This window comes from Helianthus annuus, chromosome 13 (genome assembly GCF_002127325.2).
Source record: "Helianthus annuus cultivar XRQ/B chromosome 13, HanXRQr2.0-SUNRISE, whole genome shotgun sequence".
NCBI classification, from domain to species: domain Eukaryota; kingdom Viridiplantae; phylum Streptophyta; class Magnoliopsida; order Asterales; family Asteraceae; genus Helianthus; species Helianthus annuus.
In genome coordinates, this window is record NC_035445.2 from 126,069,035 (window position 1) to 126,084,736 (window position 15,702).

The following is a 15,702-nucleotide window of genomic DNA, read 5'->3' on the forward strand; positions in this document are numbered from 1 at the left end:
TCTCAAGGTTAACTACTTAGTTTGGCGGGCCGAGCATGGGAGAATTGCGGATAAACTAAGCTTGGTGAAAAGAGGGATTAATATCACAAACAATCTTTGTAGCAGGTGCAGAACAAACAATCTTTGTAGCAGGTGCAGAATAAGCAGTTTGGTGGAACATTCTGAGGTGGCTAAAAATCTCTGTGGATTGCGAGTGGGTTTCGGTTTCGCAACTATTTGATCACATCTCGGTGCAAGTTGGATCAAAAAAGTGGAAGCAAACAGTGCAAATGGTGGCTATGGCGTGTATGTGGAGACTATGGTTAGCACAAAACGAAAAGGAATTCAACGACAACATGGTCCCTGTCCAAACTATTGTGGAGTTGACAAAAGAAGAATCATTCTTGTGGATGAAGAATAGAGCAAAGGGTATCTCAGCGGGCTGGAAAGAGTGGGTCACTTTTGACATTTCTGCTATGTTGTAATTGTTTTTGTTCTTTGAACTGGTGTATTTTTTTCCAGCCCCTTGCTGGCTTCTATATCTATATATAGATGGTTGTTGTTCAAAAAAAAATGTATCATATCAAGTCAACCTCCCACTATAGCCTATGAATTCAGCCTACAACATGTGTCAGCTCAAAAAGATGATGTGAAATACCTGAATTGCCCTTTTACTCATACGTCACAGAAATTACGTGGATGCTCCTTGTCCACATAGATGAGTTTTTTGGGTTTCTTGAACTAAGATGGGTTTCTTCATTGTAATTAGCATATATATATATATATCTATACTACTTTAATAAACATATGTGAAGGACAAGATGGTAATTGAACAAGGTGTTGAAAAAACACTTAATGCACAATGTACAACTGTTAAGGCACAAGAAAACACAAAACCATTTACCCTTTACAAGGTTATACATCTGCCGTCCAATTTTTTAACTTTCTCACACGGATCAAGATCGGGACCGTCCATTTGACTTCACACGGATCACCATATGCTTTCTCTCTCAATGCTCACACATCTCACAAAACAACATCAGATCTTCTCTCTCTCTTCTCTCTCTCTTCTCTCTCTCTTCTCGGCGATGGGTTCATCAACGATGGTGGTTGTGGGTGAAAGATGATGACGATGACACAGATCTACCGTTTGGTGGCCAGATTGGTACCGTTCTTTTTAACCTGATCTATCTTTTTTTTTTGGGTTTTTCTGTAGTTTATGTTGATACGCGGTTAAATTTTATGTGTTACAAGTTTTTTTAAACAGGTTTTCTACTGATTTGGGATGTATCTGTGTTAGATCTGTGTAATACTTTCAGATCTGTGTTGAAATTAATGGATGCTCATACGGGTCGAAATTAATGGATTGAATATGATTACAGAAACTCATATAATGAATTAATGATGTATGACTCATTGCTTATAGCTATGAGTATACTTACCTTTGATGGGATTTCCGTTAAGGAGCTTTTCACTACCACTGGTGGAAATGGTGCTTTCCTTAACGGAAATTCTATCAAAGGTAAAGTATACTTCTTAATCGGCATGCATTAGGATGATAATATGTTCATGCTAAGGGCTTCTGGTGGTTGCTTAATTTTTTTACCACAATTGTAGTTTCTTCTCGCTCTGAACTGGTGAAGTGTCTCCTTAGCACAGAGGTAACTTTTAACTTGCTTATTGCATTCATTTGGTTGAACCATGTATGATATGTTATGACTATTGCTATAATAATAAATATACATTGATTAATGTTAAAGTGCAGGCTGGAACAAAGCATGATAAGGCCACTCTGGATGCCACTACAAATAGAATCAATAGCCTACTTTACAAGGTAAAACCAGAACAATTTGCCTTCCTTTGAGATTTTAAATCAGTGACAACTGACGTCAAGTCTGATGTTTCTTATGTAATCAGGTAAGATCAATCAGGATGGGCGGCTCCTGTGCATTGGGTCTCTGTGGGGGTTGCATGTGGAAGGAATGATCTATTTTATGAGATCGGCTTTGGTGGTCCTTGGTATGGAACTCCTTTTTTGTTTCCATTTATTGAAATGGAAATTTTAACCAGTTCGTTTTTAAAAGGGTAGATTCCGGTTATGTTTTATCTCTAACGGGTCGATTGGGTAAAATAAAAAAAAGTGTATCTAAACCGGAAGTCAGTCAAATGGCTCAAGAGTCGCCCAAAATGTATTTTCATTTTTCGATGCATAAGGTCCTAAACCGTATTTTAAAAGAGATCGGATAGTTATTGAAATAATATAGTTTTCAATCATATCTTCATATTTGACACCAATTATTTTTATAACATTGAAAAACCATTATAAACCCATCTTATGTTTGCGTCAAACACTAATAACACGTGTAAGTTGTGTGGTATAGTGGAAACGGCTGATTATGTGATGTCGGCGTGTATGTTTACTCGGATGGTTTGGTGTCAGGTCTGCTCATGGATCACAGCTCTGATTCCTTCCCACTTCGCTTCTATCCAGCAGGCTTTGAACTATGGTAGGGGTACAGGTGGCTCAGATGCGAAAAAGGTGGTGGTTCACTCTATTTTCCTCATGACCTTGTGGAGACTTTGACTACATCGCAATGAAAAGGTGTTTAATACTTCGAATACTTCTTCGTTCAAAATGGTGGCAGGTGTTAAAGAGACTATGTTCTGGTGGGCTTCTAAGAGGTCAAAACTGAGGAATATTTCTTTTGGCAGTTGGAATTCTTTTCTTGTAGTGTTTTTGAGGGGTAAGGGCTTGGCGTTATTTTGTGTTTTTAGTGGTGGGCTTGTTGTTCAGTCTTTGCTACCAGCTATGTTCTATGTTTTAGTCATCGAATCTCAGTTTGGTTGTTAAAAAAAATGGAACAGGTAACTATATATTAGTAGCATGTGTTTTTGAAAAAAGACTTTATTTTTCATAGATTCGAAAGTACACCCATACCCTCACCGTTCACCTAAAAAAGGTACCACTCATATTGGCGAATCATACTGCAAAAAGAAGAGAACCATTCTGAACTGTTTTTCTGGTCTGGTGCAATTTTGTAAGGGAAGCAGACCAAGCATATGATGACGGGTCTTGGACAAAAAGACGATGAATTGGTAAACAAAGCTGAGTAATTAAGGGTTCACTGACTGGGATGATGAGCAAAGGTTAAGATTAAACATGTTTGATTCTACATTTTACTCACTGAAATTTCAGGAAGGTGTTTCGACTATTGTAATTTAACTTTTACGTATTGACTTTTTTTGCTGATACAAAGGGATCACGAAGTTCATGTGGCTGGGGGACGTGGTAAATCGGCAAGAGGAAGAGGAAAATTCAGAGCTACCATGATTGTAATGACTTTTCTTAACTGAACTGGCCAAGGTACGTTTTTATTTCAGTTCTCACATGGCAATTTATGGCCTTCTGTATTGGTGCTTAGATTCTGTTTGGTGTCACTTTTGACTGAAGCAACCATAGTAAATGTTAAAATCAAATTTAGTTTTATGTCAAATTGAATGTTGGGAAAAAATAGTTATGTTGGTATATTCATTGATTATGTTTGTCAGTTTTTTACTGCCAAAAATTGTTCAGCAGGTGGGTGGAGCTACTGGTGTGTGTCGCTCAAAGTGCTAAGCTTAAGTAAGTGCATGGGGGTGACAGGCGATGGTCTTTCAAGATGTTCTGAACTATCTGTATTGAAGCTTGGGATATGTCTAAATATGACCGATGAGGGGCTTATTTTTTATCGGGAATGGATGCAAGAAACTTATAGAGCTCGATTTATACAGGTTTGAAATTGAAAATTTACTTTTGAGGGTTGTAATTATAGTGCATTTGAACATGAATAAATGGTGAATATGTTTTTGTTGCTTAGGTCAATTGGACTTACGGATAAAGGCATTTCTGCGGTTGCTCGTAGGTGCACCGACCTTGAAATGATCAATAGTTCTTACAGTGTAAGCATCACTGACAGCTCATTGATCTCTTTATCAAACTGTTGTGAACTAAATACACTTGAAAGCAGAGGATGCCCTCTAATTACATCTTCAGGGCTAAAATCCATTGCGATCAGGTAAAAACGGGCCACATAAAAAATAGTAAAATGCCATTTTCGTCCCTGAGGTTTTGTCAGTTTTGCGACTTTCGTCCAAAGGTTTTTTCTCCGCATCTAGATCCAAAAGGTTTGAAATCTTGCCATTTTCACCCAGCTTGCTAACTCCATCCATTATTCTCTGTCAAGTCAGTGGTATTTTTGTCTTTTTTGTTAACTTGAAGGGCAATTCGGTCTTTTGAATACATGTACATTATGTGAAAATGACTGAATTGCCCTTGGTGACAAAAAAGACGGAAATACCCCTGACTTAACAGAGAAAAATGGATGAAGTTAACAAGCCGGATGAAAATTTCAAGATTTCAAACCTTTTGGATCCAGATGCGGAAAAACAAACCTTTGGACGAAAGTCGCAAAACTAGCCAAACCTCTGGGGACAAAAATGGCCTTTTACTCTAAAAAGTATCAATTTGGTTTTGGTTCGCCTATAAGATTTTACTAACACCTACGTCCCGTTATCATGTGGTGTTTCTTTTTTTTATATGAACAGGGAGTTTGTGAGCAGGGTATGGTGCATTAAAATAGTGTCGCCACAAGAGGTGCAGCAACTGGGGAAACAAGGGGTCAAGGTTCTTGACCCGGTTCAGATACAGAAACCCTCAGACAGCTGCTATACTCCGAGCCAGCAAGTCTATGAACTTGAGCAATGGGGTCGCATCAGTGGGTTCGCTTGAGTACTGAACCGACGTCTCCTCCGTCACAAACCCGCCACCGTCTCAGTCGTCTCCTCCGCCACACACTCCACACCCTCTGCCGGCATCTTCATCAGCGACAGCATCTTTTCCGGTGAAGGTATCATCATCACTTCATGAGCGCCGTAGTTGATGGATTTGATGTGTATCTGTGTAAACGTTTTAAATTTTGTTGTGAATTTGTTTGATTTTGTGGAGGAGTTTTGGAATTTGATAGATGGATTTGATGTGTTTCTGTGCTTTAAACGGAACAATATCTTTGTATTTTGTAAGCGCATAGATGCAACTTTTAAACCGGGCTTCCTTATTGCTTACTGTTTATTGCCATAGCCAAAGAATGTTTTTAAGGGAATTAAGAAATGCATGGGTATATCCCTTTATCCTAAATGTAGATTAGAACATGTCAGTAGGAATGATTTTTCATATTTTTTTGGTCTTCTATATGTTGTATAGGGAGTTTTTACTGTACTGTATTACCATATGCTAATAGCCTAAGAAGAAATAGGACACCCAACTTGTTCTTTTAGGTTATAGTTTTCCAGAAAATAGTGGGTTAAATGTTCTGATAGTATACAATATGCATTGTGGTCCGCCCACTTTTGCTCTTTTAGTGTTGGAAGATCTATTTGATAGTTAAATAGAATTAGAAAACTGGATACTGTGAAAAGATTGGCATTGCTACTAACCTTAAACATGGTAGATTGGCATGGCTCACATCTCAAGCTCTTATCTTTTTCTCAAATTCTGAACTTTTTTAATTAGTTTTACAACAGTACTTCCGGCCGTATAATCACCAAAGCTCTATTGAAAAAAAAAACTGACCCGACCCTACCCGGAACCTGTTCTGACCCGGACCTGTTTCTACCTGAACCATAACAAGCCTTTTTATAATTGACCCGTTTTGACCCGAACCCGTTTTGACCCATGACCTGACCCGACCCGTTTGCCAGGTCTAATTTTACCCTTTTTACTCCACCTTACCCCAGTGAAATAATTTAACCCGTTTTACGGGCTTCACCAATTTTTTTATTTATTTTAATACTGTTCATTTGATTTTAGTATTATTAGTTTAAAGTTTAATTTAAAGAGCTGTCAACATCGGTGACGGTAACTTTTGTAACGCTTGGGGCCGAGTGGTATTTAATGGGCTTCATGAGTCCATGCAATCTGTAATGCGCGAGGCGTTACTAGGGATAGGAAAATCGGTTTTTTTTTTTTTAATACCCGGAACCGGTTCCTAACCGTATCCGGTTCTTGACTGAGTTTGAATGGAACCGATCCTTGTAGGAATCGGTTCCAGTTCCTTCCCGATTTTAAACCAAAAATACCGGAACCGATTCTAACTGATTCTGGGTAGAGTGTAACAGGTTTCTTCGGGTAACTTATAGAAAAAGTTGCAACACCTGTTGGAACCGATTCCAACGGCTATAATGCCGTTAGGAATCGATTTATAGCCATTGAAATCGATTTATGGCTCAAAACCGAACCGCCCAGTACATAGCCCTAAACTCACCAACTTAAGTGATATGTTTCCCGCCGCATCGCGCGGGTAAACGACTAGTATATATATATATACATATATATTGGATTAGGTTCAAGAGTGAACACTAGTGTAGCTTGCGAACTGAGTTAACTAATCCTGGCCATACACGTGTGTAGATCAATGGCCAGGATTTGATGTTGAAATACACTAGTGTATTTTACAATTTGATGATGAGATCCTGGCCATACACGTGTGTAGATCAATGGCCAGGATTTGTTCACTCAGTTCGCAAATACACTAGTGTTCACTCTAGAACCCCACACTATATAGGTATATATATATATATATATATATATATATATATATATATATATATATATATATATATATATATATATATATATATATATATATATATATATGAGATGGATCATGAAAAAAACTTGTTTAAATGAGAAAACCAAAAAACTAACTAAAAAAAGCCTAAAAACATACATATTTTTTTTTTGAATTTTTTTATTAAACTTCGCTATTTTTAATATATAAAAAAATTCAAAACAAAAGTTGTACTGCACATGTGCAATAATACGAAAAAGCCTAAACTACCTAACCCGCCCCCACCGACACCCCCCCCCCCCAAAAAAAAAAAAAAAAACTTAACCCCCCGCCCCCCAAAAACCTAAATCCACCCTCCCACCAAAATCCTAAACGCCCTCCCTATCCCCAAAAAACCTAACCCCCCCACCCCACCCACCCTTAAAAAAAATAAAACTAACCCCTGAACATAAACCCTAAAAAAACCTAAACCCCCACCCGCACCCCTCACAAAAGCTAACCTCCCCACCCGCACTCCCCAAAAACCTAACCGCCCCCACTGTATAGTTTAGGATTCTTCCTTTCCGACAACCTCTTGCGTTTTCGTATAAATCACAAGAACCTTAGGTACATCCAACACTTTGATGTTGTCCCTACGAGAAAAGATCCACCTGATAAAATTAAACGCCTTAAATAAGACGAAACTTCATAAAACAAAAAAACCAACACGGGGTCGTGCCACATGAGCATGCCCCCATGCCCATTTGTTAGGACACCATGGGGTCGTGCCACATGAGCACGCCCCCATGCCCATTTGTTAGGAAACCATGGGGTCGTGCCTTGCCAACACGCCCCGTGGCCACTAGCGGCCAAAAGCCACTCTGACCCATTGTAGACCACGGGCCGTGCCACCCAGGCACAGGGTCGTGGCCACTTTGCTATCACTTTCTGTAAAGTCAGCCATTGGACAGCATGTCTTGGACTAATTTCAAAGACAAAGATCATATTTGATTCTACACATATACCCAAAAAGGTTTCATCAAACCTTCTTGTCTTTTTCAGTTTCATATCTTTCCTTCTTTTCCAAAACATTCAACCTCCATGAAAGCTTGAATCTTCAAAGTTTCAAGCTTCATCAACATAAATAAGTGATTTTAAACCCAAACTCTCTTAAAATAAATATTTTACAATAATGTTTCAAGATATTTATGCTCAAAACTTTCAAAAACCAAAGAAAAAATAACTTAACACAAAGAGTTCTGGGTTCGAAATCATAACAGAAGTGGAGGCACGGGGTCGTGGTAATGTTCTGCGTAAATGACAACCTCCTTGTTTTTCTTAGAATGTCAAGCAGAAATAGTGGAACTTCGTCAACTAATACAGGGAACAATTGTAATAACCCGACTTTTCGGATGGTTATCTGTTGCTACTTGCTTCGATTGTAACCGTCTTGTACTCTGAGATTCGATATAAACAAAGGTTTTTGCTATACTAAATACATTTCCATCACACAGCACCGTTGCACGCTTTAAACACTTTATATTCGCAAATGCTAACGCAACAAGAGTTACAGAGAATTATGCTACCTTATTTGCCGACTGTATTTGTTTGGTTACCATACGCCTCCACATTCGCTTACCATGATTAAAAACGCTAAATCGTAAATGCTACTAGTAGTAGTAATGTTATGTTGTGTGTTCTTATATGCTTTAATTGTGTGTGCTTATTATATGCATTGTTTACTCGCTCCAAACGGTAAAACGCTTACTTGCACAACTCGATTTATCACAACGAAATGCAACGCAATGCTACACTTCACATCTCGATAAACTACATAATGTACTTGTAACACCTCGAAATTTTTGCGTTCTATAAAGTAATGACACGTGTCATAAGTTTGCACGTGGTAATAAATACTACAGAGGGACTAAAGTTGGCAAACATAGAAAGTATTTGAATTCAAGGGTTCAGAATGTCAACAAGGGATAAATATACTTTATAGTAACCCTACATGATGCTCGTACCTTCAAACGAATGAATCATGGATCATACGGAACGAAATGTGGAAGAAAGTGAGAGATCACAAGCTACAGGGGTTAAATGTGTCAACATGTTTAAGTTGTACCTCTGAGTGACCATTTAACAAACCCGAGGCTTTATAACGGTAAAATATGCTCACTAGAATGCACGATATAAATTTCATCAGGTTCCGTTATAAAATGAGAAAGTTATGATCGAATTCGTATGTGAGGGGTTAAAAGCGTCAACATTGGAAGTTATGACTTTTCAGGTAGTAACAAACTAACCGAGGATTTATAAGTTGGGTAAAAGTCACGAGGCCCTTATACGTAAATAAGAAAGGCCCAAAGTGCAAAGTTACCCCTTCGAAACGCCAAGAGCCAGCTGCAATAATGTAAAAAGATTTGAAAAATCTTACAGCAGGTCTCAGGCGGGCCGCGTAAGAGTTGCATTGAGCTTATGCGGGCCGCGTGGACAGTAGAAAGATTTGGTTCTGTCAGAGAGATTCAGGCGGGCCGCATAAAGGTTGAAGGACCTTTGACGCGGGCCGCGTGAGATGGCCAGATACAGAAAATGCGGACAGAAGCACTGTTTGGTGTTTTAACCGACTTAGAGCCATTATTAAGCAGTATGGGCGCCCACTAAATGACCCCTATGCTCTAGGGACAAGTGTTGATGATCTGGGATCCATTATAGACTTGTGTGGCAATGATCTAAGGTGTCTAAGTTACTATAAAAGGCCATGAGATGCAACCATTGTAACCATACCTTCATTCAACACTTCTGATCATTTCTAGAGCTCAAGTGTCTTCACTACTCATCTCTGGTCGTGTATAGGACTTCAGTAAGTGTGCTTAACCCTTCTTAGTTAAGTTTTTGCTTAGTTTTAGCTTAAAAGTCAATCCGTCGTAATTAACGATTGACTTAACGATTAATCACAAATGGTCCAGTGATTAGTCGAATCAAAGATAGTTATATATTGGTAATTATGTGGGCATTAAACCCTTAAAAGGGCACCCTCTGATTCCCACTCTAACTAGTCCAAATGTCGGGTCAAAGTTGCTTAGAAAAAGTCAACAGAATGCTAATTTTCGATTTAACGCATAATTAACAATGTAGATGGCATGTAACCTGTTTTATCGCTCATATAACTTGATAATAAGTATTATAACTGGTCTAAGCTTGTTTGATCCGACCATTTACTGTTTTGACCCGGTGCGGAACCGAAAGTTGCAAAACTTTGACTTTTGCTTTGACTTCAGTTCTGACCCAATTTGGTATGACTTAGATATGTCTTAGGAATCTCTTAGGACCAGGTTACATGATGGTATAACCCTCTGTGGCTGGTTCGTTGTTTGTCCGAGCCGTTTGCACATTTTCTGTTATATGCTTAAAGTTAACCATACTGCCCTTTTGACCTTAAAACGAGAATTTTGGATATGTGAAAGGAAAATAACCTTAGTTACTGAATTCTAAGCATGTCCCTAAAATTTCATGTCAATCCGAGGTCTAGAATAGGAGTTATGCTAAATAGCGCAATTAAGAAAACTTTTGTAATTAAACGGCGCAATTAGCATAAAACCTATCTAAACCCAAAATTCAACACCAAACCTTTTACACACTGATGTAAAATAATATTTTGGGATTTTTAAAGATTTTTAATTATTTTTAACCTGCTCATAACCTACGGTTATGACCTTGATTCGGTGAATACCGAATATACCCTTTTCGGACATAAAATGAGTTCTACATGGTATTTTGACCCGAATCCAACTGCTACTGATTCCATATAATAAATAAAGTATTTTGGACTTTATAATATGGTCAGAAAATTCAGATTTCCTGTATAACCCAGAAATCTCTTTTATAATCTTTAAAATGACCAACCTCTTTAGAGCATATTAACTTAGGAAACCTGTGTAGGACTCTTACGGTTACCCGTTACGCCATTTACGCGTTCGGTTCGGTTTATGTAACTAGTTTACATAAATTAGCCGAAACGGCTCAAACCTTGTCGTTTTTATCTCAAAATCCAGAATGTGGTTGGATTACCCATATTAAATAAGTCTTCAAACTTTTCAGGTCTAAATCACATTTTATTCCGGTCTTCGCTTAATCGTGCGTTCGAACCGTATCCTTCGTTAATACTAACCGGTCTAAGTTTAAGCTTAATCAAAGACCCGTTAGGATTCTAATAGGTTATTATAAACCTTCGTTCCAGAATAGGAGACCCGGTAAAAGCTACTTGCATTAGCTGTTTGTGAATTATACTTGCAAAGGTAAATACTTTTAACTTATTTCCCTATACGGGCTTGGGGTATGGTATATAAAATACCGCTTGGTCGGGCATTTGATCTTAATCGATTAGTGGTTAAGTATTATCAAGATGACCCGTTAAAAATTTGATTTGTTTGCTTAAAGCCTTTGGGGGGTTAATGACCATGTCCCGGATATCCCTGGCATCATCTTACGAGATGGCCACGACCTAAGCACGGGGTGTAGGCGTACACCTGACAGCTGCATATGAAAAATGGTATCTCACTTAAGGATTAACCTTGTGGGTGTTATACCTGTGGTGTGTCTATTAGTCTTTAACCCGGTCTACGGAACGGGCTACTGAACGCAAAGAAACATGTAATTCGTTTACAAGTATTATATTAAAATAATTATCTCAAGTTATAAAAGTTTGTGCCACGTGCATTCAAATCAATTTTATTAAACCTTTTTCAAAAGTGTCGGTTGAATGTATTTACCAGTGTAAACTGACGTATTTTCCCAAAAAGGTTAAGTGCAGGTACTAAGCGCAATAGGCTGGCTTCCTCCTAGCGTCCACAATAAGTCTCGCAAGCTTGGACGTCAAACTGTTGAACATTATTTCCTATTTTATTTTGATCCCCCTGTGGATTATTTCAGCTACTTGTGATACACGATATTACAATTATATTCAGTTGAAATATATCTATCTTTTGCTTCCGCTGTGCATTTAAATATTGTGTTGTTTGACTGTATTGTTGCCAACTACGTCACGGTAATCCCCCACCGGGCCCACCGGTGAAACGTGTGGAAATCGGGGTGTGACAGTACTAACACTAACTAACACAACAAAACGCATTAAACGAGCATCCTACATGCGAAACGAGGAGTTTCCCACCCAAAACAACACGTTCGAACGAAGCCAGCTGGCCTCGTACGAAGGCACTGCCTTCGTACGAAGGCAACTGCTTCGAACGGATGCTCCCTGTTCGAATCCAACTCCTCTATAAATACCCAAGCCCTTCCTTCTCATTCTCACTTGCTGATTTTCATACTGAAACACTGCCGAATTGTTGTCCGACCATTTTCAAGTAAGATATAACAGTTTTATGTGATTACACAACGTTTTCCACTTCGATTTTTATAATAACCCTCAAAATATTTTTGACGCCCTAAATATATTAAAAATATTCCTATATGTCTTAAAATACACCTCATATGTGAAAACCGAGTCCAAAATACGATATAACATTAAAAATTAAATAAATACAAAGTTTTTGTGTCGCTCGCGGGCCGCGTAAGACCACACCTGGGTCTACACGGGACGCGACAGCCCTGCAACGAGGCGCATCCCTGAGCCGACACGTGTCAGCTCCGTGTTAACCCTAGTTCGGCGAATGATTTACCCTAGCAGCTACACCCCTACTACGCGGGTTGCGTAAGCCTTAGCTTACTCTTACGCGGGCCACGAGAGACCCGAAATGCAGCCCTATAAATAGCAGACCTCGGCAGTTCATTCGAATTCGTTCAAAACTCTTTCTTTCTCTAAATTTCTGAAGTGTAGGCATAATCTCGGGTATAATACCCCCTAAATAACGAAGTTCTGCTCCGTTGTAAGTATCATAACCCCTAGATACGTATTAGATACGCTGCCCGATTGATCTAGGGTTCCGTAACGGCTGTCGTGTTTCTACCCGACGTAGTCGTTTGAATGCCGTCTCGGGGAGAGTATTACTAATGTTAAAATGGGTTATTATACTAACACGTGTGCATTTATGTAAATTTGTAACACCACATAAAATCACGTCCAATGATGTATTAACACGTGTAATACCCTAATAAAGTCAAACGTTGAATTTGAGGGACTAATTTTGCGAAAAATCGAAAACTTTGATTTTGAAAGGACTAGAAGTGTTAACATACCTAAAATAAGTTTCCAAATAACTTCTTACGGTATTATATTCACAAATGAGCCACTTGATGATCAAGAGTAGCCGTTTGCGTAATTAATTGAAAGTTTGCGCAATGAAGGGTTAAAAGCGTCAACATGTTAATTCTTACCTCTGAGTGACCTTTTAACAAACCAGGAGCTTCATGATATTTGATTATACTCTCGGGAGTGCCAATTATTGGCCGTCTGAGGTTTTATGCCTTTAAATGACGTTACGCGCAACTTTGCAAGTTTAAGGGGTTAAAAGTGTCAATATGTTTAATTATAGCTCTGAATGACCTTTTAGCGAACCCGAAGCATCGTGATATTTAATAATACTCTCAAGAATGCCCAATATGGATTAGATAAGGCTTCGAGGCTATTAAACGATGATATGTGCAAGTTTGCGCATTAAAGGGACCAAAAGCGTCAACTTTTGAATCTACGCCTTTTGGTGACCATTTAAGCGATCGAGAGCGTAGCAATATTTAAACACATGCTGGGAAATACCCATTATGTGTCACACCCCTTTCTAAGGCGGAAGCACGAGGTGTGATCATGAAAGGTTTTCATTGCATACGATTGGTAAACATACTACATGCTCATAAAAATAACTTCAAATGCAAAACATTACATAACTGAAATCATAGTTTAAGTGTTTGCATCACGAGACAACACATTTTCTGAAAGTTTACAACTTTATTCAACGATAAACATAAACGACATCCAAAAGCATGAGTAAGTCTGCGCGCACATCCACTTTTAGTTACCTGAAATACATGTGAGTTTTGGAAAAACGTCAACATAATGTTGGTGTGAATTCATGCAGTTTTTGTATTGAACGTTTGTATACTTGTATGAAAAACATGGTATGTATCTTGTATAAATCAAGTATTCTTGTCTAAGTCATGTATTCTTGTATGTATCAAGTTTTCTTGTATAAATCAAGTTGTTAATGGGTTGCAAGGCCATTAACATGTGACACGACCTAGGAAGCAACCAAACCTTAGGCATTTTTCTAGTTGCCATATTCTGAGACACAAAAGCACTGCTTGGTACTCGTTCTCACCAAGAGTGTGGCTGCCCGAAACCCGTTAGATCTAACCTTTTGTTATGCGGTCTATGTATATTGTTGATTAATGGTGCTTATGGTACCCTATTCGTGACACGATTTCTCGTATCATGTATCATTTCTCGTATCATCTTTCGTATCATTTCTTGTATCATTTCTCAAAACGCATCATACTTGATACTAGTTTTCACCAAGAGTGCTTCTTGTTTTTGTATCCATCATACCATTTGTAAACATTGTAACATTTGTAACATGTATTTCACCCCCGAAGTTATAAAACTGAAAACAGTTAAAAGAAAAGGGGGAGCATGAACTCACAACTTTGCGTTCCTGCGTCGTAAACTTCACCGGATTTGCTTATCTAGCGTCGTGACCTAAACGTGTTTTATTATCGTTAGTCACTAGACTTGTATCGCACAAGCACAAGTCATTATCTTTTGTATATGTGTTCTTGTGTTAAAAATAGTTTATATTTTTAACTATGTGTCTTACTTATATTATTTTCTTGAAAATTAATATAAGTATCTTGTATTTTTCACCCGAATTATGTATCTTTGTTCAAAACTTCATTTCACATTCATAACTTGTCCAAGTTATTTATTCTATGAAAAAATATATTTTCATAAATATACTTTCTTGTATGTGTCTAAGCATGTTGTATGTGTAATTTTTTGTGCTTTTACTTCTTATGAGTATTTAGCGTATTTTCAAGTCCTAATACATTATCACGTATAATACATACTACATATACTTAGCACAAAATTTGGTGATCAATTAAATATATATATTTTCTCCAAAAATATATACATACTTAATATCAATTTTAATCTTGAAGAAATCATCGTTTCTTAACACAAAAATTCGGGAAACCTTGGTAAATATTTTTAGATACACATTTTAGGGAATAAGTTTCTCAAAACTTATATTTTTCTAAGTGTCAAAATTTTATAGAAAATTTTGACAGAGTTTCCCCTAAAAATGGAGGTTTCCCATGTTTTCAAAACATGTGTTTATTTTCTTTTAAATCATCATCAAGCATCAACAACTCATTCAAGTCTTACTACAAGCCAAAATCATGTAAATCACACTATATCATGAACTTGAGGTTCTTATAAAAACTTGTAGTAACTCACCATGTTATTTAGTAGGCTTAGTTACCCTTAAAAACATGGTTGTTTGTTTGTAAATCACGTTATTAAAAGGTTTGGTCCTTTACAACTTGTAATCAATTTTTACAAAAATGTTTATTTGTAACATCTTCTTGTTTCTCTAGTATCTTTACACTTATTTTACTACAAAAAATAATGTAAGTTTGAGTAAAAATCATGATCTTCTAAAAATCATATTTTAAACTTGGTTTTCTTGGAAAATCATTCATAAATCTTGGATCTATAAGTTTACTAGCTCACTTTGTTTATTACTTTTCAAAAAATCATTTATTCATCAAGTTCATGACTAGATAAGGAGATGATTATTCTAGGTTGTTACATAATCATCCCCCTACTTGCTAGATTAAGTGTTTAAACATCATCTAGCAAGCTTCATGTGGTGATTAATCATCATTATCTCAAATAAACAACAACAAATATCACACATATGCAAAACATCACTATTTCATCAAGATTCATCATGTATATAAGCTTTATGTTCAAGTTTTATGAATATGTGTAACGCCCGAATTTTTCACATTTAACGAATAACATAAACTTCCACTTGTGGAGCCCAAATTCCTCGTTCGACCAACCGACACATAAAATTTTTTGTTAACAATTTTACCAAAATTTTGACATGACCCGTTCGTAATAGGTACCTTTCTCCCTGTTTTAACAAAACCATTACTATTAATACTACGACACCTTCCAACA

The 15,702-nt window shown here is 37.5% G+C and overlaps 1 long non-coding RNA gene across 9 annotated transcripts; it reads left to right on the forward strand.

Annotated features, from left to right (window-relative positions):
* Positions 1-1,030: 1,030 nt before the first annotated feature.
* LOC110899284 lies at positions 1,031-5,085 on the forward strand. 9 transcript variants are annotated; one of them, XR_004875871.1, is made up of 11 exons: positions 1,031-1,144; positions 1,597-1,640; positions 1,745-1,813; positions 1,897-1,998; positions 2,420-2,723; positions 2,845-2,939; positions 3,023-3,126; positions 3,237-3,343; positions 3,557-3,750; positions 3,837-3,918; positions 4,564-5,083. It is a non-coding gene; the product is annotated as an uncharacterized LOC110899284 (long non-coding RNA). The 9 variants fall into 9 exon arrangements; XR_004875872.1 differs by lacking the exon at positions 2,845-2,939 and having other exon boundaries at positions 2,420-2,518; positions 2,625-2,723; XR_002570091.2 differs by having other exon boundaries at positions 2,420-2,939; positions 4,564-5,084.
* Positions 5,086-15,702: the final 10,617 nt, after the last annotated feature.